General features: G+C 39.1%; 1 protein-coding gene across 1 annotated transcript in view; it reads right to left on the minus strand.

The window, feature by feature from the left end:
- Positions 1 to 21,515, minus strand: part of LOC311296162 (coagulation factor XIII B chain-like) — a 409,206-nt gene that overhangs the window by 173,542 nt on the left and 214,149 nt on the right. The window lies entirely within an intron of this gene.

Genomic DNA, 21,515 nt, shown 5'->3' on the forward strand with positions numbered 1-21,515 from the left:
GGACGTCAAACCATATGGCCAACACAGACTTTCAGTAAATTTCAGATCCACCCTGAAATATAAACTGTACAAGTCAATGAAATTATGCTCTTTTTTTCTGCATCTATTCATTTATACAAAAATAAATTAATAAAAACATCAAATGTTTCATGATAAGCATGTTTTTTATTTCTAAAATAAATTCATCTTGATATATGTGGGAGGCATAAAGTCAAAATGTAAAAGCAAAATTACATTTTGAAATATATATTTTTTTATAAAAAAAAAAAAAACATATTTTAGTGCTATTTTAAGTATTTAATTTAATAAAAAAAATTCAGGTTTAGTTCAATTAATGAAAATAATGTTTAGTTTCAGTTAAAGATAACAACACCAGGTCAGGTATCTTAAAATATCAGATTTGATATGAAAATTTGTCCTTTTTATGACAAGGTTACTTCAGATTGTAAAATGTCATGTGCTTTGACTCCTCAAACAATTCATAATATTCGTTATATATTTGAGTCCAGAATAAATGTTGTGATGTTATTTCCATCAAAAGATGCATCACGTTTTGGTCAAGATCTTATATTGTCAATGCACTGTCTGGAAATTAATTGCTCTTATATTTGCACCGGTTGCCAAAGTGTCAGGGATGGCATGCTTCTGTTTGAGGAATCAAATGAGTGACTGTTAGAGGCTGATGAAACAAGCAAACACACCGGTTCATTATCAGGCATGATGGAAGGGCAGTGGTGTGGGTAAACTGGGTGAAAGGGTGGCGGTATAGGAAGGAAGAGTGCTGACTTTTCACCCACGATACACACCAAAGAGCATGAATTGGTATTTGCTGGGCTGTGGAAATTCGTCCCAGTGGTTTGTCGTAATTTGAGATGGCAGCACTGCATACCCAAATGCGAAATTCCGCTTTGCATGATGTCTGGTCTGAGAAGAAAAATGGAAACATTTCCAGAGTTTTCCAGCAATTTCATAATCGAGGTTACAGACAATGCGTAATTCAGTGAATCGTTCTGCGCGACCCAAAATACCCCCAATACTTTGGGAATTCTTACACATTCCTCAGGAGTATAAATGGAGAAAAATGTGCAGAGCTTGCAAAGATGGTGTTATTATTTATGGAGTTTGTATTGAAACCAGCTGTTTAAAATAAGTTATGTTTAAAATTGCTTAAAGGGATGGTTCAGAGTAATTTCAATCTAGGGTCCTTTGCACCATGACCTCGAGCCAAACAAGGCCTTTGTTTGGCATCTTGCTCTATCTTTTAAATCACACTGCAGTAGTCTGAAGTAACTGTGTCTGACTATCTCACAACAATCCTCTGCTCAGTCACGTCAACAAAGTTTCATACGAGAGTATAAAAACGTTTTGCTGAATTTGGAAAGTTTTATAAATGCTTGTATTTTCAGATGAACACTTAAAATGTATTTCGAATATCATCCAGTTATCAATACATTTCTATGAAGTGTTAAATTCACTAGCTTTTCCCTTACACTTTTGAGTTAGGCAAAGGACTTTTACGGGGTTTTCCCCAAATCACGGAAGTGACCTCGACGTCCGGGTTAGCGGTAGCATAAGTGAATGGGCGTGGCTTCTGGCTATATAAGCGGACCATTTCGCCATAGGAATCAGGTTTAAATCAACTGAAGCGACAGCACCTGTACCAAGCGTAATAGCACGGCAGGGTACGCAATACGTGTTCCCTTACTCTCAGGGAACCGAGGTTACGTTAGTAACCGAGTACGTTCCCTTTCGAGAATGGTCTCTCGTATTGTGTAGCTATATGCTATGGGAACCCATTTTAAAAATGCCGTGCTATCAGCTTAACACTTTGCCCTTAACTATCACCTAGGGCTCGAAGCCCGAGGTTAATAGTAGAGCTAAAGTCAAATCCAATGGGGGCCGGACCATGTCACCTTTTGCCTGCATTAGGAGGTCCCTCCTCAGCGGTATAGGCCAAGGAGCTGTTTCCAGCAGCTGCGTTAACTCGGGGAACCAGTCCTGGGTCTTCCAGAGAGGGGCTATTAGGAGGACAGCACTCTTGCTCTTCCTGATCCGTTCGATGACCTGAGGGAGCACCGAGACCGGAGGGAATGCATAAAGAGGGCCAGCGCGTCCCTGTCTTTGGAAAAGAAGATTGGGCATTGAGAGTTGCCTTCTGAGGCGAAGATGTCGACCTCTGCCTCTGCGAAAACACTCCAGATCAGCTGAACTGTCAGGGGGTGAAGAGTTACCAGTTGGCTATTTTCCAAGGAGCCAGTGCTCTGATACAGCCGTGGTTCACCTTGATGCGCAAGTGGCCTGAACGCCATGCATGAGTCTGTACTCGGGGCTTTAGCCAGCGCTGTAGGGGACGCATGTGCAGTAGGCCTAGTTGTAGTACTGATGATGCTGAGGCCATAAGGCCCAGAATCCTCTGAATTGCGCTCGGAGAAGCCCTTCAGAGCAGGACCGAAGAGGCCAGTGTTAGAGACTGGGGAGTCCAGAAAGGCAGTCTCGTCTGCATCCTTAATTTCCATCAGGTTTAGCCAGAGGTGGCGCTCTAGCACAATCAAACTGGCCATACTCCTTCCAATAGCCTGGGTGGCAGTTTTAGTGGAATGCTGAGCTAGATCAGTGGCGCTGCGCAGGTCCCTAAAAACCTTGGGGTTAGGTCCAGACTCAACCATGGAGCGAAAGAGTTTAGCTTGGAACACCTGGAGGACCGCCATGGTGTGCAGGGCCGATGCAGCTTGGCCAGTGGCAGTGTAAGCTTGGCTGGCGTGAGCTGAAGCCGCAGGTGAACGGCGAATCAGAAGAGGCATCGTCGAGTTCTAACGTGTAGAGCGGGAGGCCGCCGTCCGCTGAGCTGCTTGCTGCAGGTCGCTCGTTCCACTGCAGGGGCTCATCAACGGCTATTCTGGTGGTCTTCGGTGCGCTCAAGACGCGAAGCACCATGATTGGTTTGCGCGATTCAGCCGCTTTGCCATAGGTTCGTGCAGTTCCCACAGCACAGAACAATGAGCGCGCTAGTCAGCTCTGTGCGTTTTAAAATAAAGGCTTCAATATTCTTGAGAAAAGGAGTTTTCCCATATATAGCGTATAGCTACACAATACAAGAGACCGTTCTCAAAAGGGAACCTATTTGTACTACTGTAGAAGTTTGGTACTGGTCCGGGCATTATTAATGGGGTAATTTACGAGATACAACCTTGGATCCATTAGTGCCTGCACTAAGCCATTCGGCTGATATCTCTAAATAAGCTCTAACTTTAATAATGTTCGACCAAGGGAAAAAAAAGCTTCTGGGGGGTGTTTGGCTCGAGGTCATGGTGCAAAGGACCCTAGGTTGAAATTACTCCGAACCATCCCTTTAACTTATTTTGATGAGTTAAAGCAATGTAAAAACATATGTTGTCATTACTTATTGATCATATAATTTTTTACAGTGTAGTTGCTTATTAGCATATGCTGTTTATTAGTATTAAACCTATTAAACCTAGTATTAAACAACTACCTCTAAAGTGCGACCAATTTGGGTATCTTTAAGTTCCTTAAATATTTATTTTTCTCATTTTCCTTTTCAAAAAAGTTTCTCACAACATCTCCTTTGTGTTTCACGGAAGAAATAAAGTCATAGGGGTTCGCAACAACATGAGGTTGAACAAATTATGTCAGAAACATTTTTTTGAGTGTACTATCCACAAACTGTAGTTCACGCTTTACCATTGGAACAGAACGTCTGCAGTCCTCACTATAATCAAATCCTTCACACAGGCCGGCTTTAAGCAAACAGAGTGAAAGATGTCTTTCCAGGGAAGGCTAGAATTGCAGTACTGAGTGATACCTTTTAAGCTACTTAATTCTTGATGAAAATCGATGCTCGTTGGTGTCAGAGCAGAAAATGGATGAAAAGTGAAACCACTGAAACAGAAAAGGCAGGGATGCTAAAATGATACAAGTATCCATCTAGTACTATCTTCAGATTAATAGCTTCATACTGACCAAGAACTTTTGACTTGGGAAATTCTAACCTTTTACGAAATGTTCTGTCTCTCGCCAAAACCATTTCATTTGAATATTGAGCTTTTAGCAGGTAATTCTAGTTTTTCTTGCCATTTGTAACAGCCTTTGCAATTACACAGTAATGAGCAGCTCAAAAAAGGCATCTAATTTCCCTCCATTAAAATTTCTTTCATTGTGCCCTGACACTAACCCTCTTATAAGAGCGATGTTTCAGAAAAGCGTGCTTTGTTAGTTGTCATTTCCACATATAGATCAGGACGGTTATTGAATTCTGTTAGATTGCCTTCTCCATTAAAGAATGTGTAGTAAGAAAAAGTATAGCACTTACTTATTGCAAACCCAACACAATATATTTAGAGTTTACCATAATTTGCAATGAATATAAATAGTCAAAGGATGCCATAAAAACTCTATCATCTTTTATAGTTTTGTGCACACTTAACATATCACACCTTAATCACAAGTACTCATGTGGTTTTAGCTGTTGCAAGTACACATCCTGTTTTTGTCGATGTACACATCTAAAATGAATGCAATATAACTGCTAGGCTACAGCATAACATAACAGCATGCAGGTTTTCATTGCTCTCTCATTGTTTATGAATTCCCCTGAGCTTATATTGGATGATATGCATCACATCGTACCTTAAAGGAGTCATAATGTAGAAATTTCACTTTTCCACGAGAATCAATGTATGTTATGATTGCATAATGATTGTACACTGGCCGGGAAGCCGATATTTAAAAGTGAAGCGTTTGTTTACCTCAGGGTTTGTAAAATAGGCCACGTGCACGCGCACGAAAAAACGAGATTTTGATTTCTTCCCCCTCTTGACGTCAAGACGGGGGAGGATATACCAAATATGGACACCGCAAACCTATGCCGCGGGAAGCCCGCCCCTCTCCCCCTCAGATTCAGTTTAGTCGACTCGAGAAAGATGGAGAAATCGAGTGTAGCCTACACTTGAGATGCTCTGTGGGTGACTGCCACAAACAACATGCAAATGTGTTTTATCTACCAAAAACGGACGAAACTATCAGGGAACAGTGGAGGAAATTAATTTTTAATGACGCTGTCCCAACAACTCTTTCAAGTGGCGTATCGTTAGGTGTGTGTGCTAAACATTTTACACCGGAATCATTTACAAATTTGGGGCAATATCAGGCGAACTTGGCCTCGAAGCTCCGTTTGGGAAAAGGTGCCATCCCAACCATCAGGGACTTGCCAGAAATTGAAAAGGTAAGACTGTGTTTTTATTGCTCTACTGTGGTTAACAAATAGCAGCTAACAGCTAATGCGGCTATTGTATGTAACGTTACCTTCGAGGTAAACACGGGGAATGGACTCTACGAATGCTAGCCACATCTTTCCACTTTGTTTTACACTAGCAGCTACAGTAGTGACGGTACAGGAGTCCATGCTCAGTGGCTAAAACTGTTTAAATGCAAGTATAACATCACGTTGCATGTCTAAAGAAGAAACATATTGAATGTCTAAATAACCACAACGTGAAACAAGGCAAAAACACCACATGATAGTAAAAATCTCAAAACCACTGTAAGCTGATTAAAAAAAAAAACTACATCTCCGTTAATGTAATCTACATTAAATAAAAGGTACATTTATGTGGGAGAAAATAGCAACACACGTTTTTGCTCGAACTGATGTTAATGTATGTCTCAGTCAAAATGATTGTCTTTACCATTCAGAGACATCTTGATGTAGACGTGCATCCAACAACTCTACATCTTCCCTTTCCAGCTCTGGTTCAGAGTCCGGCTCAAACATGTACGGTTGAATCCCATATGTCGCGGCCGGGTCGGGTTCTGACAACTTGCGCCATGTCAGTTTGTAATGATGCTGAAGTTACCTGCGGTGTCAACCCCCCTCCTTCCTGCAACCAATCAACGCGCCCCTCATTTGCATTATTATAATGACCGTCCACGACAGCCAAAACATCGCATCAGATCTCGCGAGACAATAATGCCTTTAGAAATAAGGGTCTGAGGGGCTCTGTGTTGATTTTTTTTTCACTTTTCTTTTTTAGAAGTGCCTGAAAGACTATAATAGAGCATTGGGTACCAAAGTTAAAACAACATTATGACTCCTTTAACCTCATAGGGCCATGTATCATAGGGCTATTCTGTGTCAACTCATCCAGTGGTCCCTGGTTACATTTTTTTTAATTTTGTTAAAGATAAATTAGCATTACATGTTGTTATTTGGCAAGCTTGATGTATAGGGGATTGTAAAGACATGTTACTGTAAGCTTTGCGTGACAGCAGTTTTGACATTGTTTATTTAAAGGGTGTAGGAGGACATCAAACCATATGGCCAAAATAGACTTTCAGACATTTCAGATCCACGCTGAAAAAATAAACTGAATGAAATTATGCTCTTTTTTTTCTGCATCTATTCATTTATTCATTTGACAAGGTTATATATCTGAGTCCAGAATAAATATTGTGATGTAGAAATGAAAAGCTGTCTCCACATGCTAGAAACATAATAATGATCCAATCATAGACTTTTTTTTTTTTCTTTTTTTTTTTTTTTTGGTCGAGCAGTGTACTGTATATACGTGACCTAATGAAGAAACATGGCAATAGAAGAAAACAGAAGGCAAACACAAATGACAAATACAAACTAAGTCCTTGAAAACGAAACAAAAAACACCACAGATTGTGAGACTCGCACATGTTTTAAACTTCCTATTTTTAAAGATTTTGACTTGAAGATGTCATTGACCCATAAGCTCCCCCACAGTCAGTAATGGTGAACTTCCGTTGCACTGTCTGGAAATGAATTTCTCTTATATTTTCACCGGTTGCTATAGTGGCAGGGATGGCATGCTTCTGTTTGAGGAGTCAAATGAGTGACTGTTAGAGGCTGATGAAACAAGCAAACACACCGGTTCATTATCAGGCAGGATGGAAGGGCAGCGGTGCGGGTTAAACTGGGTAAAAGGGTGGCGGTACAGGAAGGAAGGGCAGATGCAACACACACATGCTTCAAACGTTCAGAGTGACTGACTTTTCACCCAAAATACACATCTGCTGCCATGAATTGCCATAATGTGAATTTTTGTCAATCAGTGAATTTTATCTCGAATTTTGTTAATATTTTTTCTGAAGAAATGCTATATATAATGCTATGTTATAAGTAATGAAAGGCAAAATATTGAATCCCATTTACTGAGTAATCCACTATTTTGTAAGCAAACTTACAGGGACGAGAAAATAACTTTAGAAAGATAGAAACATCATTATTTTATTTTTCAGCATAGATAGGTAGGTCTGTAAGTAAATCATGTTGTCGTAAGCAATACTTGTTCCATTATATGCCAATGGTGACATTTCAAAAATGGGAAAAAGCACTTTTCATGTTTTGTCCAAAGTTTGCATGCCTGCAACTCAAGAAGTGTTAAAGATACATACATACATGACATTTAATATTTTTGGCTTTTATCACTTTTGATGTTTGCCTAAATCAAACAAAATCAAATATTTTAGCCAGGGAAGGGAAGTTTCCAAAATTTGGTTGATTTGACACGGAAGGACCCTTTACTCTTCCTCTCAAAGTGGCTATTTATAAGAAATATACGTTTCTTGTATTTCATTTGTATACAGGCCTATTCGAAATAAAATATATAGATTGTACTGAATGTCACCTTGCTTATTTTGCTCAAGATAAGGATTTATTAAGTCCACATGTCATGCAAACAAGATACTGTGCTTCTAACCACAGGTTTAAAGCTGTCGTTTCCGACCACACAACTTTGCGATGCTGTTTGCGAATTTTCGTTGGAACTATGGTTTTGGTAAACACCGACTTGTTGAACTATGCTGACAGCGACGGAACTTGCGACCATAGTTGGTTTACTATGCTTTTGAGAAACGCACCTCTGAGCCGTGTGAAACATGGTTGGGTGAAATGTATTTCGCGACAATTTCAAGTAGGGAAAAAAAAGGTACAGAAAGGGCTGGTCCAACTCTTCATCTCATTTCCAAAGAGTAATTTATTCTTCTTTTGAGAAGTTCTCTAAGGGCATGTGCCTCTATCCTTTGATAGCATTACAGTGATCACAGTGTTACTGTACTTCCCCATGAACGCTTGAATGAGATTGGTCTTCACCGCTGGCGCAGTCAATCCGAACAGACCTCTAATAAAATGAAAGCCGAAGAGAGGAGCCCTTGCTGGCTGTAAAAGGACCAATTAAGAGAATATGCCTTTAGAAAAACGAAAGGGTGAGCGAGCGGGAGAGAGATGGGCTCTTTTTTCATCTTTAATTCATTAATTTGAGGCATGTGGCAGCTTCAGAGCATGTACCCTTTCAAGCTCTCACCAATTATAGATCCCTTCGCTTTCTGTCTTTCTAGAGGTAAATGTGAGGTGGGAAAGGGACTGTTTTTTTCCCTCTGTGACTCTCCTTGCTATGCTAACGTAGTATGCTACAAAAAACATGTCTATAAAGCCACCATTACCCTTTGACATTGTAGTCCATGGTGCATATCACAGGGTCCGCAGAGTGCCTAGTAACATTTATAGATCTGACATTGACCTTAACTGATGCAAAACAAGGAGCCTTGAGCGTTTCTTAAAGTATTAGCACATCGGAGTTTGAGCAGTGAAGTGGGTGGATAGAAGCATTCAACCAGTCCAACTGTGAAAAAAGAGTGAGCTGAGAGATGCAGCACAAGTCGTCATAACAGATATACTTTAGACTCCAGTGGCTGAAACATGATTGATTTGTGTGTGTATGTGTTCCATGATCATTTAGATGCCACATGCTAATGCTACAATGCAGCGATTCACAAATGGGTTCTTGGAAAGTATTCAACACCAAGGACAATAAATATCTTTCAGTCATGAAACTCTAGAGGGCACAGGCTGATAGGTTCTTTACATGCCACCTGCAAGCAATCACATTATTACGGCATGACACAAGCTGATTGGCTTCTGCTGATCCCGCAGCCAATGAGATTGCTAGCTCAACATTTAAATTGTCTGGTTCAGTGTTTGCTGTAATCTAGTCCTGCAGCTATCAGAGGTCCTCTTAACATGGCTGCCGCCATTGTATTCTGAATGGCAGATTCTACGCTTACGAGAATACTTGATTAGTTGGTGGAAGTAGTTACACATGAATGAGCACATATCATTTTGAAAGAACAAAGTGTTTTTGCTAAGAATCAACTTAAAAAATTACACAGTGTAGCTTTAATGTTGACACTAATATAGTTACCATTCTTGGTGCGAACAGGCCTTTAGTCAAAATGTAATTTAATTTGACCCTATTTTTGCTTTATTAATGCAAGTTCCTGGTCTCGTATACGTATACATCGTATACACGGAGTTCATGATGAGGTAGCGAAGGAGACGGATGGAGTACCCTCTGGTGGTGATCATTGGCACTTCAGCTGGCGGACGACTTAACATCGACTTAAAATTAATTTATAAATAATATTGTAAAGTGACGTTTAATGATTTACCAGTTAAAAGGAACACATTTATGGGTTGTTATCAATAACTGGATTCTTGAAGCTGTGGAGATAGCCATCAGAGAAAAACGGTAGGGAAACAGACTGATACATATAGTTCACATACATACAATTTAGCCTGGGACTAGGCTTAAGCCGTCTGTGAAATCAATTATCTTTCTTAGCGACACTGCCGCTGTTGTATCGGGAAACGTCTAATAATAGATTCTTAGACATTCCCTGATACAGAGGTAGTGTCACTAATAGAGACGTGTTAAGTGATGTTTTATTAACAAAGTTAGGGAGGAGCACGTTCAGAAAATTAACCTAATTAACACGGGAGGAGCTCATTCGGTTAACCACCTCAATAAGCATCAGGAGGTATTTATACAGCAGACTTACCTCTGTTCTATGATCGTTTTCCAGCATCCCTCCACCACCACTTCTAACTAGGCTATTCCTATCCCAATGGGATGTGGGGGCGTACTCTGGATTCAGGCCAAATTCCGAGCTCGGAGCCCTCCACTCGGACAGCAAGCCAAAAACGCATAACCTTTACTCTATTTAATCATATGTAAGTGTGAACTCGTGAAATGAGCTGTCACTCAAGACAATGTCTCCAGTCAAAACTTACCACCAAGCAGAGTAGGCCTACGTACGTGCAGTTGCGTGATTTTTGCCTAAAGGTCACCTGGATTATCGTGTCTTCTCTCGCTCCAATATCACGCTTCCGCACTATCACGAACATAACGCATTTTAAAGCTAAATAATCAAGAATTCACTGCGTGTTAAACACAGTGTTAATATACTAGTTAACAGTGTGGAAGAAAACAAAATACCACGAAGTGTTCTTTTCACACATAAAATACTAAATTTAGAACAACTGCGTGGAAATATATTAAATGAGACATAAAATATTTATGCATAGGCCTAAATGTAAATACAATAATTAAATAATTAAATAATACAAAAACAGACAGATTATGTTTATAATTACTGAATATTATTCTCAGTCGATTAATTCACCATGTTTATAAAGTGATGATAACGTGATGATGGGAAGTAATGAAGCATGTGAAGCCGTAGTTTCCCTCTTTTTGTTTTGCTAATCCTTGTGGATTTGAAAAGATGTAAAGAATGTAATTGCAAAATCAATAAACCCAAATTTAGGCCATGGAGGTTTTTTTTATTTTAGCCCATTTAAAATAGCAAGCTAAATTTAATTTACTCAGTTTGCCAGGAAAACACTTAGCGAGATGAAAAAGAGCAGCTAATAGCCGTGTTGCCGGCATGCTTGGTCTGTTATTTCTTTGTAGATTGCACGTGGCAAGGGTGCAGCAGGGGTCAGTGCTGGAAGCAGGTATACAACATGCTTTTAACTGGACTTCAGCATGCCCAACAGCTGGGTTTATAGTGCACCACTGGCCTTAGCAATTTAATAAAGCGCCCTTTGACTACCTCAGACTGGAACAGGGCTTAAAGCCAATGTTTATGTGGCATATATGCACAATTTACACAGCAATGACCAAAATGATATGGGCCGGAAAAAAGGAGCATAGGTGTAACCTGGGGACGTGCATCGGAATGGGAGAGAGAGAGAATCCAACCTGCTATATGCTTCCACCAAAGGCTGAATGTGGCTTTTTTAAATGTCTTCTGATCGTGCCAAACGGGAATAACTAATTGTATATTTCAAATGCAAAGCAATTCCACTGAGGGAATTCGGAAGAACTGCGTGAAATAGGATTTTGTGTGTCGGTTCCCAGAGGATTCCAATACATCAGCATGCCAAACACTCTTTACTCCGACTCACATGACACAAAGAAATAAAAACAAAAATGAATCCTGAAATAAAAAAATAAAAATGTCTTTGCAGTCATATCTATATCTATAGAGATAGATAGATAGGTTATGGTTTTGTTTACTGTACACTGTAAAACAAGTTTTCATGATTTATCGCAACTTTTTTCTTTTGTCAAATCAACTTACATAATTAATATGGTTCAGATAACATAATATTTTGAGTTTCTGTTGATTAAACCAATCTCCTTCTTTGTATTAACTCAAAAAATTTTATTTCATTGAACTAATTTTTTAAGTTAAACCAACAGTTATTTTTTACATGGTTTGTTTATATTTCAATTACTCAATTAATATTTTTTTACACAACTATTTACTAATAATGACACAATACAATTTTACATTCTCTAACCATTTTTATTTTACTGTGTAGTTTTCTAAAATAATTGTGGCCATTTAAACTTGCCCACAATATAAGATCTACACAACATTTCTTTTCCTCTGTCTGAGCCAAGTCACTTATTTCAACTTTGGAAAGCATTAACAAACCTATAAAGAGACTCAAAGCAAAGAACAAGTACAGTATGTACTTCAGGCGAATATTTCTGGATCTGCTTCTAATAGCTCTCGCATTGCTTTGGGTGTTTGTGACTTTCGATGAGCGACTGTGTAGTCCTAATAACATGCAGGCCCCAAATGAACCTGCCTCGTGAGATGCTTTATGAGCTCCTTATACAGCAGCGCTTTGCAATGCTCCATTAGTGCTTAGTATAAACTGTACACACTGTCACACAATACAACAATCCCTGGAAGCTGGTATTCTATGAGGAAGCTCATTAAGCTAGAAGATGAAAACCTAATGGAAATAACAGCTAATCTCTCTCATGGATGTGAATGCTTGGTTTGGGGTCCATTCCACAAAATGCAGCTTGCTCCTCTTTCTCACTTTGCTCCCTGACGATATAGCGTGTCTATCTTGAGAAATACATGAGAACACGATGTGTAGGAGGTATTTTTCCCTATTAAGTTATTGAACTGCTCTGGGTTCAGTCAAAATAGGAGTGTGAAAACCCTCCTCCCAGCAAACAGGATGGAAAATCGCATGGATTTTTATTCTTCAGGCTCCTAATTTCAATTCTACAGAATTCCACAGTGATCCTGAACTTCAAAGCCACTGGAGTTTGACTAATTTTTCACTTTGAGGGCCGCTATATCTGCATCAAGATCTACTTTTAGACTCGAGCTGCAGCAGGCCTGCCAGAATTTTGTGCTTATTGAATAAAATGGTGAGTTCAAGTACCCGGTATGTTATCAAACCAAAGGTTGTATTATCAATATTATGCATACTGTACTTAGTACAGTATGAATAATATTGATAATATTATTATATTGATAATATTATTATATTATAAATTACTTTAATTTTATGGTCTTTGTTTGGCAGCCAGTCATTTGACCATTTTTTTTACAATTTATTTTTAAAATAAAGGTATATGATCGTGATAATTCAGGAAATACCTGTAAAATAACAGTGTTGTTCAGTTTATTTAATTTACTTTAATGTTACAGGTTTTTTGGGGGGCAGTCATTCAACCATTTTATCAATTACCTGTATTGTTACTGTTTAAGTACAGATTATATTTATAATTAAAAAATGTTATGTAATTTAAAGGAGAACTTGGTAACTTTTTTAACGTAATAAAACTGTCTAGAAATCATTTGGATGGTTAAACAACCTGTTCTGGTGATATTGGTGACTTTCCCCGCTCCCCCCAGCGTTCCCAGGCGGAAAACCAACCTTGCAACTTGGGGACTACCGTCCCGGCAAGATAGAAATTGGAAGTCTCGTGAGAAGCGAGAACGAGAATGAGAACGAGCGCGAAACACAAATTGCTTTACGGCAATTCGACATAAACAAACACGCATGTATGATGTATTACCAGATTACCCACCTCGGTAGACATAGCTCCACACGATACAGTTGGCTTGCTCCGATCAAAACAAACGCACATGAGCAGCGGTAGAGAGGGGGAGGAGGCCGCCGCAAGTGAGTTTTTTACGACTGTGTTGTGAAATATACGCCCCCCCCCACAGCTGTAGGGGGAGCTCGTGGGGAAAACATGCGACAACAAAAGGGAAAATCAGCGAAGAAGTGACTAGAGTTCGCTAGAGTTACCGAGTTCTCCTTTAAGAAAACAGAAAAAATAGTGTATGAAAAATACAGTAAATTTTCCATATAAAAATGTGAATTACTGCAATTTGTCATTAATGTGTTCTGAATTTTTATTTTACAGATATTATTTGTAATTTTACAGAGTTTTGAGTACAATTTAAAATGAAAGAAAATTTTCTGTGAAATTAGTTTTTTTTTTACATTGAATATAACATTGTATTGAGGCCTTGTATTTGGTTTGCTGTTTGCCTTGTATTTGGTTTGGTCTTGCGATATCAGCTCTTTCTTGTGCTTGTTACCATATCAAACCAACGGCTATATGTGATGCGACACTTCCCGTGCTGCCCGTGCTCCAATTTGCATGCTAAAGTCTGCGCGTCTTCTTTAATCTCTGCTCTTGATGTTGAAAGCACAAATGCTGGGAAAGAGTAAACAAAGGACGAGTGAGGTCCGGTCAGTCACAACAGCTCAGCCCGAGTGGAATATGAAATGCTCAACATGTTGGAGGTCTCTGCTGATGACAAGTGTGTGTCAGATGTCATGATATTTTAGGCACTGAAAATGCTTGTGTGCACACATCCGCCCACAAGATGAGTATACAGGCAATGAGTAGATACGCATTTGTATTACGTAATGGAAAAAAGTGTACATTAGCTCAACATTTCCGATGATTATTCTCCAAGGACATTTGTAAAACAGCAACATAATTGTTTGCAAGGTTAATTCTCTTCATCTTCATCAGGCTAAGAAAACAACTGATGCAGGGAGGAGATCAAAGTCAAATTTTATTTATTTAACAGCAGACAATCAAATAATAAATGAAGAGTAAAATGAATTCATCCATAATCAGGATTAAAAATGAAACAAAACCAAATATCAACAACTTTTATATCAACATGATGAATAATCAGACCTGACATGGGCAATCAGTGAACTGACCAATCAACCAATAAACCAGGAATAAAGCAGGAATAAAGATCTGAGCGACTTTGACAAAGGCCAAATTGATATGGCAAGGCAAGTGGGTCAGAGTATCTCTGAAATGACAAGGCTTGTAGGTTGCTCCAGGTCAAACCACAAACCACTACAGGGTATTTTCAACTTGAGTGCCTCATTTTCAGAGCGCTATATGCGCAAGACTGCTAAAGGTTACATGTACACTAATCCAGATACATTCTCTTTGTCTAAATTTTGGCCTTCCATCCACACTGAGACAGCGTTTTAGTCCTGTGAAAACTGAGCTTTGTGAGTGTTTTGTGAGTCACTGATTATGGACTTCCTGACCAACCGACCTCAAACTGTAAGAATAGGTCCACACATCTCCACCCAACTCACACTCAGCACCGGCTCCCCCCAGGGCTGTGTGTTGAGTCCCCTCTTCTACTCACTACATATACATATGACTGCACCACCAAACACTCTACCAACACCTATTAAGTATGCGGACGACACAACCATGGTTGATGTGGGTGGCGAGACGAGTCAGCCTATCGGGAGGAGGTCCACGGACTGGTTGAGTGGTGCAAGGACAATAACCTCATCTTGAACACATCCAAGACAAAGGAATTAATCATTGACAAACGTAGGAAAATGGCAGACACGGAACCACTCCACATTAATGGGGAATGTGTGGAAAGGATTCCTGTCTTCAAGGTCCTAGGTACACACATCACAGAGGACTTCTCTTGGACCACCAATACACACCACATGGTCAAGAAGGCCCAGCGGCAACTCCACTTCCTAAGAATCCTCAGAAAAAAAACATCTGGAGGAGAAGCTGCTGGTGTCCTTCTACTGCTGCTCCATTGAAAGCGTGCTGGCCAACTGCATATCCACCTGGTATGCCAGCTGCTCAGCAGCGGATAGGAGGGCCCTCCAGAGCAGAGGTGTCAAAAGTATTCACATTCATTATTCAAGTAGAAGTATAGATAGGGTTTAAAAAGACTTCTGTAGAAGTTGAAGTATCACCTCAAGCTTTTTACTCAAGTAAGAGTGTAAAAGTACTGGTTTCAAAACTACTTAAAGTATAAAAGTAAAAGTAATGTAAGTAAAAAAATGCCATTAAGGACAAAAGCTTAGGGCGCGCCACAGGGGCCTATAGTGCACTACCCCACCTCCTCAAAAAAAAAAAAAATTTCTAAAGGCCATAATGACTATAATGTTATATTAAAATGTTAATGTTGAAAATTTTGGGATGCACTAGGCTACCTGTTTCAACCGCATATATGCCCATTGAAAATGAACACATTTTAGTACAATGCAAATGCATTAAAGAACCATACATGTGTACTACTGAGCATTAACATGTTTTTCTTGGAGTGGAAGGTATGATGACTAGTTGCCTGTAAGTGCAACAATGTTGCCAGATTGGGACAGTGATTTCCAGCCCAAAAGCTCACCAAAACCCGCCCACTCCAAGAAAAAAAACCCCAAAATTATACTGCTAAAAAAATATATGATATAATTTTATTACCATGTCATTCAAGGTTGATAAGCACCATTTTTATCTCCTTAAAACAAAATAACGAAGATCAAATAAAATAAAACAATTTTCCAGGAAAACGGATCAAAACAGGGCAATAATTAATGAGAATTAGCAAATATGACTAAAATGTCCAGGTGGACACTGTCAAACCGGCAATCAACAAATGAACCGATGACTTTAACCCTCAGAAGTAGGCTAACCTACACATTGCAGAACATAACGATGAATAGCATAGCAGTCAAAACTGATTCATGGTTGATGCAAATCTTTTTCAGCAGCTGTCAGAGACAAGTAGAGTGCAGTCTGGACGGTGTAAAAGTTGCAGATGTCTGGTTAGGCTAGTGTGCACATGACCATGGACAGAAGTCTTCTTATATTCGATTTCAAGTCATTCAAATGTGCTCTCTCCTCTCAGAGTTATATTAACCATCGAGTCATCTCCCACCACATGTGTACGTTTTTAGAGTTGCTCACTATCTCACTCTTTACTGTAGAAACAACTTACTGTATAGTATGTCACTTTGGCATTAGCGATCATATGGTGAATACAGAAATATACAGCTACAACTTATCGAGCGAAATCGCGTCTGCCTGCTGATCGCTGATTGGCTAAAAGTGCGTGCTCGTCGGTGACGTCAGCACCAACGATGAATCCGGAATGAAAACAAGCCTAAATGAAATAGGAGTAACGATGCTATTTTTAAAATGTAAGGAGTAGAAAGTACAGATAATTGCGTGAAAATGTAAGGAGTAGAAGTAAAAAGTCGGCTGAAAAATAATTACTCCAGTAAAGTATAGATACCCAAAATTTCTACTTAAGTAGCCTAAAGTAATGAAGTATTTGTACTTCGTTACTTGACATCTTTGCTCCAGAGAGTCATTAACACTGCCCAAAGGATCATCGGCTGCACTCTGTGCTCCCTGCAGGACATCTTCAGTTCTCGCTGCCTCACCAGATCTGACATCATTCTGAGACCCCTCACACCCCGGGGGATGAGAAACACCATATTGATATAACATTCTTGTTTTTAGATTCTATTTATTTGTTTGTTAAGCACCGAGAGAAATGTCGTACAATGACATTAAAGAATTCTATTCTATTCTATTCTCACAAGTGGATACATTTGAAAAAAAAGACATGGAATGCTGATTGAGTGCAACCTGTAAGAGGTGACATTTGCTAATAAAATGATCGTGCCAGAAGAATAGAAATCAGAACTTCAGTCTCTCAGTATCCTCTCAGTGAGCTCAGGGAGCCGTGTGTTTTCTACATTTTAACCTATTTGGCCGTGACTGCATTAACCAGACATTCTGTTTCCTGCAAAGGTTAAACATTATCAGAAATATCAGTTCGCTGGTACCTAAACATTTTCTGACCTTCAGCAGTCCATTGGGAGTCTATTATGTGTTTTTAATGGTTCTGTCTCTCAGAAATGTTGATAATCTGATTTATTTGCTCTATTCCAAAACTTATTGGGCTGACAATAAGGAGGCGGTATTTTAAGCTACCACAAGGATGTTTCAAAAGGAATCACATGTATCTGTGATAAAGGCAATCCCAGAATGCATTGCAATCAGGTGAGAGAAATGCCATGCCAATTATTAATAGAATGTCAGTGTTAATTATAAATTTAGTTCTATTTTATTCAATGTGGCCACCAGTAAATCTGAGTACACTGCTACGCCACTGATTTTATTCAATAAAGTTCTGCAGTTATGACTTTTTTTTTTCGGCCAACCCAGAAGCTTGAATCACCAAGGTTGCTTTGACAACAACCGGATTTTCCCACTGCATTACACTGCAATTTGACCAACTTTTATGCATTTTGAAGCCTAAATACAATAGCCAGAAGTAAAATGCTAAACGAACTACATCACGGTCGTATGACTTCAACGTCACCAACAATAAGCTTCCAACAACTCTTTCCAACTTTATTTAAAAAAAAAAAATCATTTTCCCTGAAAGTTAGAGTTATTATAGTTTGCAATAGTTTGCAAGAGCGTGATTATAAGCACAACGAGGCAGTGAAAGTGGACTAATGAGTTTGAATTAACCTGTTCACCGTGATGTTTAATGTCCCTGACTATTTCTGTAGTCCTATTTAGCTACTTGTTAGCAACCGCCTTTTACAAGACAAGTAAAAGCTTTAGAAAATCATAATGGAGCATTACTTATAATATCTTGTGATATTATATACAATGAAACTTATGTTCACCACAGACCTTATTTCAGGCATTTAATCAAAAACTGATTTAAAAAACCCATTGACTTTGGGACAATGGAACCAGAAGTGCTAAAATGCTAACTGTTTTTTTTTTTTTTTGGCTTGAGGCCTAAAAGGTTTTGGCCTCCCTGCAGCACTCTATTCTTAAGTAGATATAAATGTTAACAACATGTTAACCTCAAACTGGAATCAACAGAACTGGTCAAGCCTATGCCCTATTCCCACTGAAATCTTTACCTATCACAGTGAGAGCTGTTCAAACTTTTTAGCATGCTTGGGAGTGATGTGTCCATCCGTTGAACCCTATAAAAGCTTTCATTTCTAAAGGTCTTTTTTGAAGTAGGTTTATTTTAGAACAGTAGCTTAACTTAGCATGGCGCCAGCTATGCCAAGGGCATGGGTTCAATTCCAGGGAACACGCATGGAAACAGAAATGTACCTTGAATGCCAATTATCTGCCATGGATCAAATAAGATACAATTTAGTGGCAACACACCAGTGGTAGACTTTTTAGCACTTCTGTTTGGAAAGATGCTACATCACAATTATTATTCCTTCCAAGTGCCCTGCATAGAAATTGATGCCATTTGAAACTCACAATCTGAGTCGCTTCTCCCATGCAGAGTGCTATTTGTGTGCCGTATCAGAGGACGAGCGAGTTATTATATTTTGATTACGCATTACAAACGCATGCAACAGTTAATTGTTCACAATAACACCAAGAACACGCGTTAAGAAAGCCAATTTTCATTTCCATTAGGATGCTGCCTTAAAAAGTAGCTATTTAGGCAGTGAGGCAGCTCATTAGGTTTGGAACAGAGTTGGAGAACACAGCTCATGCGAACGGAAAGAAATCCGAACTGGAACAATACACTGTGTGCCAAGGAATGCTGTATTGCTCAAGATAAAAGTTTGATACCTTAGTTTGTGTTTATTGTTTAGAGTGCAGCATTTAAGGTATATAAGCATTGCCGAGTTCACGTCCATAGGTTTAGTTACCTATGATCACGCGCGTGAACTCGACAATCGACTACTTTGGACTTCGACCGAAAACAGGATGTAAATATTTGCTTCACTCGTGTTCACTCTGAAGGAATCACTCACATTGGCTGTGCACTTGTAATGACACATCAAGGATATTAAGAGGCTAAAAGCAGGTTTAAACATTGCCCCATTGAAGTCAACAGGGTGCAAATTTTAAAAGAGGATAACACGGTGTAGGCAACACCGATTTTTGTCGTTGTTCTCTGTATTGACAGCACTCCAAATGTACAAAAAAATGAGCTCAATGTTAAAATTGACCGGAGTTCTCCTTTAATTGGATATCTCACCCTAAATATATCACGTTATTAGCACGCAGGCTTCTGATCAATCAGTTTGTGGGAAAATCAATCTGTCCAGAATCACCTCTTTCTGACTAATATGCTCACGCTGGTCAGGTACCTGAGCTAATGGCTCCCAAAGCACTTCTGTCAACGAGAAAGCTTCTATTAATTATTCAGTCTCACTAAGGCTCTGAAACCACAGTGATACCTTGCGTGGTATTCACAACAGTCTGCAGCCAGTGCTGACACAGGGCAAGTCAGCTTTTAGTGTATTTCCCCCTGGATTGGATAATTAGAAAAGGGTGAAATTAGACACCTTAGAAAACGTGAAATGTGTTGCAGGCTTATAGACAATGGGATGGGATTGGGGCTAGCTGTCACACAGAGAAGTTGGCCCACGTTGTTCCAATTTTAAACCATTTGTTAATTATTATTTATTTTAGTCCAAAACTATTTTAGCAACCGCCTTTTTCAAGACACGTAACAGCTTCAAAAAATCACGAGTGGGGTAATACTAATGTATTTAGAATAAAATGTGGAAGTGTCTTGTGTTAGGGGTTAACAGTTTAGGACCCAAGGACCAGATGTTTGAAAGAAGACCCGGAGTCAGAATTATAAAAAATTGAAGAAAAGTTTTACTGAAGATAGTTTGCAGTTTCATCAGCAGGAGTCAGCTTCAAGACTCACACAGGACTTCGTAGGCCGCCCCGCTTACAGTTACAATTACAGCAGTTATACCATTTCCAAGGTCTAAGCTACGTCATTGCTTACAGGTTGAATGATTCTCATTGGCTAAGAAATAGATAAACATAGTAATTTTCCACACAGATAGACAGAAGCATATCTCCATAGATAATGCTGCTGACACTCGGACCCTGAAGTCAGGCACGTCGTGACCTTCCAGGTCGCAGATTTGGGTTGCTGGGTGCCAGCATGTCCCGAACAACAACTCAGTCAATCTCCAATAATGCCAGTGTTTCCTTAACCTGTAACCAAGAAGACTAACACACACACCGACACACAGCTTTTCCAAGGTTGGATTTGGCCAGGCTCTAACTATAAACAGGAGTCTCGTCTCAAAACAATAAAATAACAAGTTCTTTTTCTCAAGGATATAGGACACTTTAGTCTAAATGGAAAATACAGGCTTTAACTGAGAAATGGTCCCTTAAACTATAGACTTCAATGATCCCTATTTGTTTTAACATGTTGAAGACCTTTCTCAAACACAAAACCAGTCCCTATTTCATTTCTGGAAGCCAGGCTAAATAAGCAAGCACTGTTACTGCATTCAGATATCAAATACAGACATTAGAGAATACATGAAAAGAACATTTCAGTAATCACACTGGTAACTTCTATAACAAAGTAAAATCTCCAGAGAAGTCATTCAACTCATTTGATATTTAGAAGGAAGAATATTGATTAATACCTTGATTATAATCACTCATTACATATACATTGAAGCAGCAGTGGATTCCAATTTCCCTTCACTTGACTTTGAGTTCACCACAGACCTTATTTCAACCATTAAATGACATTTATGAAACAAATTGGGAATATAAATCATCACAGTAATGATGAGCTCCAAAATATAGCCTGTTGTTGGTAAGAAATTGCAATTTGTGAGATTTAAAAGAAAAGGATTGAGTCAGACTTCTACTTCAGACCTAGCCTACTATTGCATCAAAAAATGTGTTCATGATGTATTGCAAAACACTTTAGCTGTTTAGGTTAGGGACGGATTTCCTTGTATGGTTAAGTTTAGTAATAACAAATACACTACAGCTGTAATTACATGCAGGTATTTTTATAACATAAGTACAATATATGTAGCTACAGAATAAGCGCATTGTATCAAATGATGAAAATAATACATACTAGTAGTAGCCTAGTTAAAGACACTTCCTATAAAGTGGGACCAAGGATTTTATAGTGGCCTAATCACGGACGGCTTGGAAAGTAACGTTAATTGTAAACAAAACAAAAATCGTTGGTTAAAAGATGTTGGAATCCCGTGAGAGGAA

The sequence above is a fragment of the Rutilus rutilus genome (genome assembly GCF_951802725.1).
Source record: "Rutilus rutilus genome assembly, chromosome: 8".
Taxonomy (NCBI): Eukaryota; Metazoa; Chordata; class Actinopteri; order Cypriniformes; family Leuciscidae; genus Rutilus; species Rutilus rutilus.